Source organism: Corvus brachyrhynchos, unplaced genomic scaffold, assembly GCF_000691975.1.
Source record: "Corvus brachyrhynchos isolate BGI_N302 unplaced genomic scaffold, ASM69197v1 scaffold14, whole genome shotgun sequence".
Taxonomy (NCBI): Eukaryota; Metazoa; Chordata; class Aves; order Passeriformes; family Corvidae; genus Corvus; species Corvus brachyrhynchos.
In genome coordinates, this window is record NW_008239110.1 from 10,996,175 (window position 1) to 11,004,246 (window position 8,072).

The following is an 8,072-nucleotide window of genomic DNA, read 5'->3' on the forward strand; positions in this document are numbered from 1 at the left end:
CTGGGAGCTGGCATGCCAGGACCTCGCTCCGTACCAGGGGTCACATTAGCAGTCGTGTCTGGCACCCGCAGTTATGGAGCTGAGAGGCGACTCTGGTGCTATGATACTGCAGGTGCAGCTCCCCGGACCTTGGGCACTACCAGGCATGGGTCCTGAAACGGGTCACAACACACACCTGGGGCAGGGGCAGACAGATTAGAGCAGTGGGGTGTTGCAGCTTGTCTGATTTGTCCAGCAGTTTCCCTGTGGGTGGATGTAACCTTCCTGGTGGGGGTGGTGAGAGAGGAGCTGACTGAGCAGCTGGGTTTGGGGGATAGGAGAACACCTGAGGGCTTTGCTGAATTGAAGCTTTAGGACTCTGTCAGGCTATGGAGCACATGTATGCTGGCTGTGTGTCTACAGTGCACACTGGAAAGAGGAAAACACATGACTGAATTAGTGCTGTGGTCAATTATGTGCCAGAGCTGTAACGGTGGAGCTGGGAGGAGGCAAAGGATAGTGACAACTGTACACAGGACTGCCCATTCATTGTGGAGTGCCTACTCCCCACTCCTCACTCCCCATCTTTTCTCTGCCAGCTCAGTTCGTCCCGGGTACAGAAGGGCAAAGGTGCTGCACAGAACCCAGAGCAGCCCCTTGTTAGCCCCTTGGTTTCTCCACCCTTCCCACGGGGAAAGATCACTACCTGGGGGCCATCCCTGGCTCTCACTGGACACAGCCACATGCCCGCTGGCACCAGGCTGGGCGCTGCCCAAGGTCTGCAGTGTAGCCGGCCCCCCGCTGCTGGGGCTCACTGCCTGCTGCTCAGCTGTCCCGTGCAGCAGCTCCAGGGCTTGGGTTACAGGACAGTTTCTAACTTTGTGCCTGTCCCAAGGCATCAGGGCAGAGGCACATGATTTTTAATTTATGAGGACACCCATAGAGCTGTCACTTTCAAGGCAGGTGTTGAGAAACTGGCAGGGGGCCCGCGCAAAGAAGAAGACTGACCTCACCCCGAAATAATGGTGGCCAACATGGTCACAGGACAGAGAGCATTGACATAAGCGAGCTTTAAAAATAACTAGGTCATCCCGCTAGACTAGCTCACTGTCTTATACAAAGAAGCCATGAGGTACCAATTTATAGTAAAAGTAGGAGTGTAAACAGCTATTCAGGGGGGTTGAACAAATGTGTAGCATTTTGAGTCATTATTTTATTTAGCTTTTTTAATTCTCCTACCCAAATCAAGTGCTAAGTCACACCACTAGGCATAGCATCAGAATAAGACAAGCTTTCAAGGTCCATGCATGGCGATAGCACCGGACACCGGGCAGCCGTGGTTGTAGAGTGGTCACTGCTCTGCATTGTGGTGCAGCCACCTCGCTTCAGATCCAAGTCAAGGCAAAAACCTAAAATGGCTGTTGGACTAGATAATCCTCATAGGCCTCTTCCAGCTGAACTATTCCAGTCTGAAAATGAAGCAAAGGTCACAAACAAATAAACATTTTGTTGCAGAGGAAAGTCGGTATATATGTGTTAATAGAACCTGGCCTTCAGAAAAAAGGAGAGGAAATCCAGAGAGGAAAGTACTATTTCTCTACCTAATCCAAACTCTGGAAAAAAATCTTAAAGCAGACTGTTCTCCATTCAGATCTGAGGTGGGGCTGAGTGCTTTCAGACAAATGCTGGTTTGCAAAACATACTTCACACCTCCTACGATCAGGGCATTTCACTGCAATACCTAAGAGGAGAGAAGCAAGATTTGGCTTAGACAGAAAACTCAAATAGTTCCAGTAATTATGAGAGTTACTAGGCCAATAGCGACTTAGGTTTTGACATCTGCATCTACCATCTCCTATTCCTGAATTTCTGGCACCTTTTTAATTCCACACACAGTTAAAGTGCACTTACTGCTGCTCCTGCCCTCTTCAGCTCTGTCTGTCATTAGAGAGAAAGTGTGATTTTCTCATAGAAAAATCTTTTACAATAACTCTTTCATAGCACCTGAACAGTGTAAAGGGAGAGGACAAGAACAGGGTCTAGATACTTGCTACTGCAGCTCTGTAAGAATACAGATGCCACATGCTCAGGAACACAAAAATTAAATTCCTGTACTGGTTAACACTATTGCTTTTGTCAACAGTATAAGTTGACAGCAAACTCTTCTTAGTCTATGCTTCCTAAAGGAAAACTATCCCTCAGGGAGAGCTTACAACACCCTTGTATTCAGCCAAACTGTTTTTCTCAGCCAGGAAAAGAGAAACAAGTAATTACAACATGGAAAACACTTGCTTTTGCTTTGACCAAGCATGCCTTTGAGTCAGCTGTTAATGGTTTGTCACATGGTGACCGTTCCTCATCTGGGTAACTAGCGAACTACCATAAAAAGTCCAGTATCGTTGGCATTAGGTTGTTTGTCAGGCTTGTAAGGCAGTTTTCTAAATCAAGACATCGTGTTACCAGAGGTCAATAGATTGCTATTTCATGCTTGATTATTTCCATGCTCCTTCTGAAAAGTACTTGTTAATTTTCAATTTCTCAACTAAGCCTTGAAGATATCAAAAATATCTTGTTCCAGTAAGACACCTATTCTGCTGCTTTGCTCGTTCAGCTTTAGCATTCTCAACTTGTGACCCCAGGAAAGGGCAGCACTGTGTACCCTGTACCATGTTCAGTTTAAATCTGATTTTTCCATTGCAACTTGCATCATGAGCATAACTCATGTCTTTTCAGTAGCTCAGCCCTGAAGGCATTGAAGTGAATAGCAAAAATATTTAAAATGAACCAGGGGAATAACAACCAGTATGTATTTTAATGCCCTTTTTTTTCTTTTTCTTTTCTGGCAGCCATTTTATAAGACAGACTGAAAACAGGCACTAAAGAGTTTGCAGCATTTCATGACAAATTGTAATTGACAGGCCAATTAAAGAAGAAATACCCTCAACAAAGCAGATTCTTTGAGCCCAAACATCTTATTAAAGTGACAGGCCACCTAATTATCTTCAAATGGAATTAGGAGCTTGTTCCCTGTTTCTTTTCCAGTAATATGGCCATCCCAATTATCCATATCCTGTTTCATTCATTTTGACTGTAAACACCTTTCTGATATAATAGATCCTTTCTTAATCAGTGTACTGATGATGAGATTTGATGAAGCCACGGTGCTGTGTTCTAAGTTGAAGCAACCCTCTTTGGTTTTTTCTCTGCTGCAACACAACTGAGACTAATGTTGACCAGCCAAATGATTATAATTTCTGTATAAGTAATTGGGGGAAAAATGACCCTGTAAAAATGGCATTCCTAAGCATGTTAAAGAGCTATTGTAGGCTGCCACAGATCAACAGTAGAGTCTTCAAGGTGAAGACAACGTAAACTCCGAGATAACTGTAATTGGCCAATTTAGCCCTATCAGCAGATACTTTGCATAGTATCTGTCCCAGAAATATATATTTTTCAAATGATCTTTTAGTTGCTTGATCTGCATGTGTTACATTCAGAGAAAGCAAACTAAGCTGGGCTTTGATAGCTCAGCTGAAATAACCCCGGTAGGTGTTTTTGTCCCTGAAGCAAGAAACAATTAAACAAGATATACAGAGTATGTTAGTCTTGGCTCTTCAAGTTACTGACACATTTGGTGGTGATGACAGTCTAGGCACAGGAAGGTCAAACCTTGTACTTAATACCTATTAGTCCAAGGCTCCATGAGAATCTTTTACCAAGCATAAGTGACTTCTCTAGATAATATCCATCTGACTGTTAAGAATACCATCTGACTGGTCTGGTATTAACCTTCCAAGTATTGGATAAAAACAATATTAATGTTTTTTAAATTCCAATATTTGGCTTACATCTGGCTGTGTAGTTTTCCCATGTATGTGCACCTAACAGATTCTATATTCTTAATTAAAGTAGAAGGACAAATATCCTTGAACCTATCTAGATTTGTGCTGCTAAATTTCTTAGCAAAAGGTGAAAATAACTATTTAGAATTTTGTGAGTAGGGAAAATCTTTCAAAATCACTTTTGCTGAAAACATACAAGGTCACATACAACATACAAGGATCCACAGCCAGGAAAGCAACCCTGGGAGAGTGGGGACACAGAGTCTCTCCAGGCACAGCTCCATAATTTAACTGTTAAGTCCTTAAGTAGAGAAGGACTGAATTTGGTGCTTCCGGTACTTCTTTACCTCATGTCCAGGGAGAAGGGTGGCAGGGATGTGAAATTTGGTTTGGACTGCTTTCTTAAATGGCCAAAAATGAGTTCTGGGCAAATTCACTAAAAAACCATACAAATACTAGCTCATTTTTGCTAAATCTGATCACAGTTATGAGTCAACAATAAAACATCCAGGCAGGTGAAAACACTGCATATTGGAGTTTTGTACCAGACTACCTAAACATAAAAAAACTCCAAACAATAGCCAGAGTTGCTGGGAAGCCACTTGAAGCTTCACAGTTATGTTACAGGTTAAGTAGGTTACATGTTCGAAGGTAACCTACCAGCAGACATCTTGATTAGCTATTTCCAGGCTGACATCAGCCACACGGTTCACTTCTTGATAATTAATTCTATGCAGCACATGTGTTGTTGCAGTCACAGAAAAGCTGTTGCTATGATCCTGACACACTTGTTAAGATTATACCAAATTTTGCACAAAATTCCATCTCTTTCTATTTTTATCAATAATATATATTGACTACTCAAAGAGCAAGAGATTTAATTTTGGAAGGGCACACTATTTCCAAGCAAAGATGATCAGAGAAGTAAAATGTTGTTTGATGGAAACACTGATACAATTCCAAGACTATGTCAGGTAGAAGAGCATCTGAATTATTCTACATGTCTGCCATTTTCTAATTACATGCTGACATAATGTTTATGCACTGTGGGTGCGTTGATTAAAACCTGTTGCACAAAAGTGAAAACATACAGAAGTCCATGCTTATTTTTCCTTCCATGTCTAATTGACTGGCAACATCAGTGAAGAGATGAGAACAGTGGTACTGATTTGAAGGAAATTTCCCTACTTGTTCTTGAACATCTTTCCTTGCTATGAATGCAGTTAATGAAACAGTAACACTGGGTTTGAACTCAGCACAGGCTGCAAGTGTTCTACTTGGAATCACAGCTCCAGCTTCCCTAGTAATGCTCCCAGTTTGCATTTAAGACTTCTCAGTATATACAGTTCCCTGATTGCTCATGTAGTCACTGAAGCAACTTAGTCACTAAAGAAGAATTTTATGGAAGTGCTTTCCATTATGAGAATTCCTTTGCTGGCCTATAATATTTTTTCCCGACTCTTTCTTTTTTTCCCCTTATTGCAATCACGGTTATTTTCAGCTCAGATTATTATGAGGAGAAGGAAACAACATAAATATCAAAGGTGCTGTTCACCAAACTAGGTCCAGAATATTTCTCACTACTGTGACAGACATCTTCCAGCCAGTTGGGTGGCCAAGAAAATAATACATCTGATGCAAAGCAGATGGCCTGGAATGCCTCATTACTCACAGGTGAGTGTGGGATTCACTAAACCCTCATGGCATCCCAGGAAACTGCATTTCTCTGTAGTCTTCACTCATAAAAGTTTGCAGTTATTCATGGCTGCACCAATGGACTCTCTTTTTTTTTCCCCCATTCCTTCTCCTTTTTCTCCAGCACACTAAAGTAAAAAGATTTTCTTTTTGCCAGCCCAGGGAATTCCTCTGTCCTGTCTGCTTTCTGAGGCCACCTTGTCCCTTTCAGTACATTCAGGGTCCTCTGTGTCTGGAGCCAGACACCTGAATTAGGCTGGCAGAGTTGCAGTGGGTGTTCGCACTGAGCTTGACAAAAAGTTACACTGGTACTAACAAAGTAATAAAGCTTATTTCCAATTATTAGAGGTGGCTGATTGCACCAATCTCATAATTTTAATTTTGACCAGGAAGAACATACAGAAGTGTTTTTACCTAATTTCCCCAATACACAAAGTGTTCGGATGTTCCTAGTTCAGATGCTCATAGATGTTCAGATGTTCAAAGTGTTCATATAGTACAGTGTTCAATGTCCAATACAGAATTAGTTCAGAATTAGAAACCTGCAGTGCATGCTCATGTACAGATATTTTCCTTCATTAAAATATCCTCTGTTTCGTTAACTGCAGTAATCTGTGCAGTCCTTTTACAGAAGGGTTTGCCCAAGGTGGTGTTACTCTTTAACACCTCCAATATCCCTAAGGATTGTGTAAACTGTTACCAATTCTAATGCAACAAACTTCTTTAATTCAAATTCTTTTCATTGAGGAAACATAAGCAAAAGTTGTTTTGTTTTCTGTGGGAATCAAATCAAGGGTAGAGATCCATTCATTGCATTGGGTAGCAAAAAGCCTCAGAAAGTCGGCAGCCTAAAGTGCTGTTAGAAACACTCTATTTGGAAATATTTCTGGGATTTCAAGAAATACCTTTACAAAGAAATGACTGTGGTACTGCTCTTTCTCATAAACAAGTGAATTGATTTAAAAAAGGAAAAAGAACCATACATCTCTGGGAAGTAAGGCTTGGGAGGACAAATTGGAATGAATACCTTTCAGTGGAGATCTTGTAGGCTCATGTTTCCTAACCCTGTCTGTTCCCATTAGTTCCAGTTGCTAGATGAGTTCCTATTAAGTGTTCCATTTAACTCCCTCCTCTGTACCTTTTACGCCACTCTGCTCCTCAGAGGACGACTTGATCTGAAACAAATATGACTTGCATACAAGATTGTGTTTGGATATAGCCACATAAAAGGTTTTTTGCATGTTACAATGAGAAGACCAGTAGTGAAGGTCTCACAAATTAGTACCATCCATAGGATAAACACATAAAGATGTTAATAAAATTTCATTTGGGGAATTAATATGACAGCTTTTTGGAAACAGGAATAGCTATAGATGTGAAATAACATATATGGAAGTACTAATTATTTCTTTAAATTAAAGTGTAAGTGGCTTTTTTTTTTTTTTTTTTGTGAAATACATTTTAAACATTTAAAATGTTTTGCACCATTCAAATAAGGGCACAAAGTTGCACATTCCCTGGCTCTGTGCACTACAATCTTCATTATTAAAAACATTTAACTAAGTGTTCAGGTCCCTTTCCTATTCAAGACCCCTTCCTTAAATGCAGGTGAATATAGCAATACTTAAGCATATGGTTAGGTTCTTTTCTCAATTGCCATTCATATTTTTAAATTTAAAATACCTGTTCATTTCATGCAGAGGTAATTAGCTGCCATCACTTCTTGTGACCTAATGAAAAGATAGGTTTCAGTTTGGTTAACACATGAGGCCAAAGCTGCTGAGGGCAGCCAGACTGGCACAGTCTGACAGGGAATAAACCATCCTGGTCTCAGCATTTCCGTGGAAGCCTTTCACCTGTAAATCCCAGGAGTAAGTGAGGTCAACTTTGGCGGCAGTAACCAGTCCTTGCCTCTCTGGGCTGCAGCCCCGAAGGGAAAATGAGTCAGTGCTCTCAACCCAGGTGGTTATGCATGGCAAAAGTCCTCAGCATAAAGTGATATCCTTGATGGAAGTCACATCGGAAAGCCAGGACAAAGGTAAGCAGGAAAACACATAGGCCAGCACAGGACCCCACTCTCCTCTAAATGGGAGGGAGAGGAGTAAAGGGAAATTTTCTGGAGCAAGTCATAGAAAGGAGTCAGCATGATAGGAATCAGTGACAGTGTCCAGGCTGTATTTTTTAGATGCACAATGTCCAAAGAAAACCAGAGACACTTCTCTAGACAAAGTTAAATTTTGCACAAGGAGAGAAACAGAACACAACACACTATATGGGCACTCTGGAAATATTAAATATTCTCTAACTAATTCTGAGGTACAGTTGCAAAGGAAAAAAATGGTCCTGTGTTCCTGTGGGACAGATGAAGAGCTAGTGGCTTAATAACTTGTCTCTGCATCACCTAGAAAATCTTCATCACAATTACAGCAAAAGTTCAGGACTACTAAATTTCAACCCCACTGAAGTCTTGTCACCAAATGCATAAGTACTGCAAAGTCTAACTCACAGTCAATTTTTCTTTAATTCACCAGATGGCAAAGGTATACAAGGAAGAAG

General features: G+C 41.1%; 1 long non-coding RNA gene across 1 annotated transcript in view; it reads right to left on the reverse strand.

Moving 5' to 3' along the window:
* Positions 1-1,201: 1,201 nt before the first annotated feature.
* Positions 1,202-8,072, reverse strand: part of LOC108448048 — a 31,779-nt gene continuing 24,908 nt past the window's right edge. The window contains exon 3 of the long non-coding RNA XR_001863834.1: positions 1,202-1,448. This is a non-coding gene — a long non-coding RNA (uncharacterized LOC108448048). The remainder of the gene's footprint in view (positions 1,449-8,072) is intronic.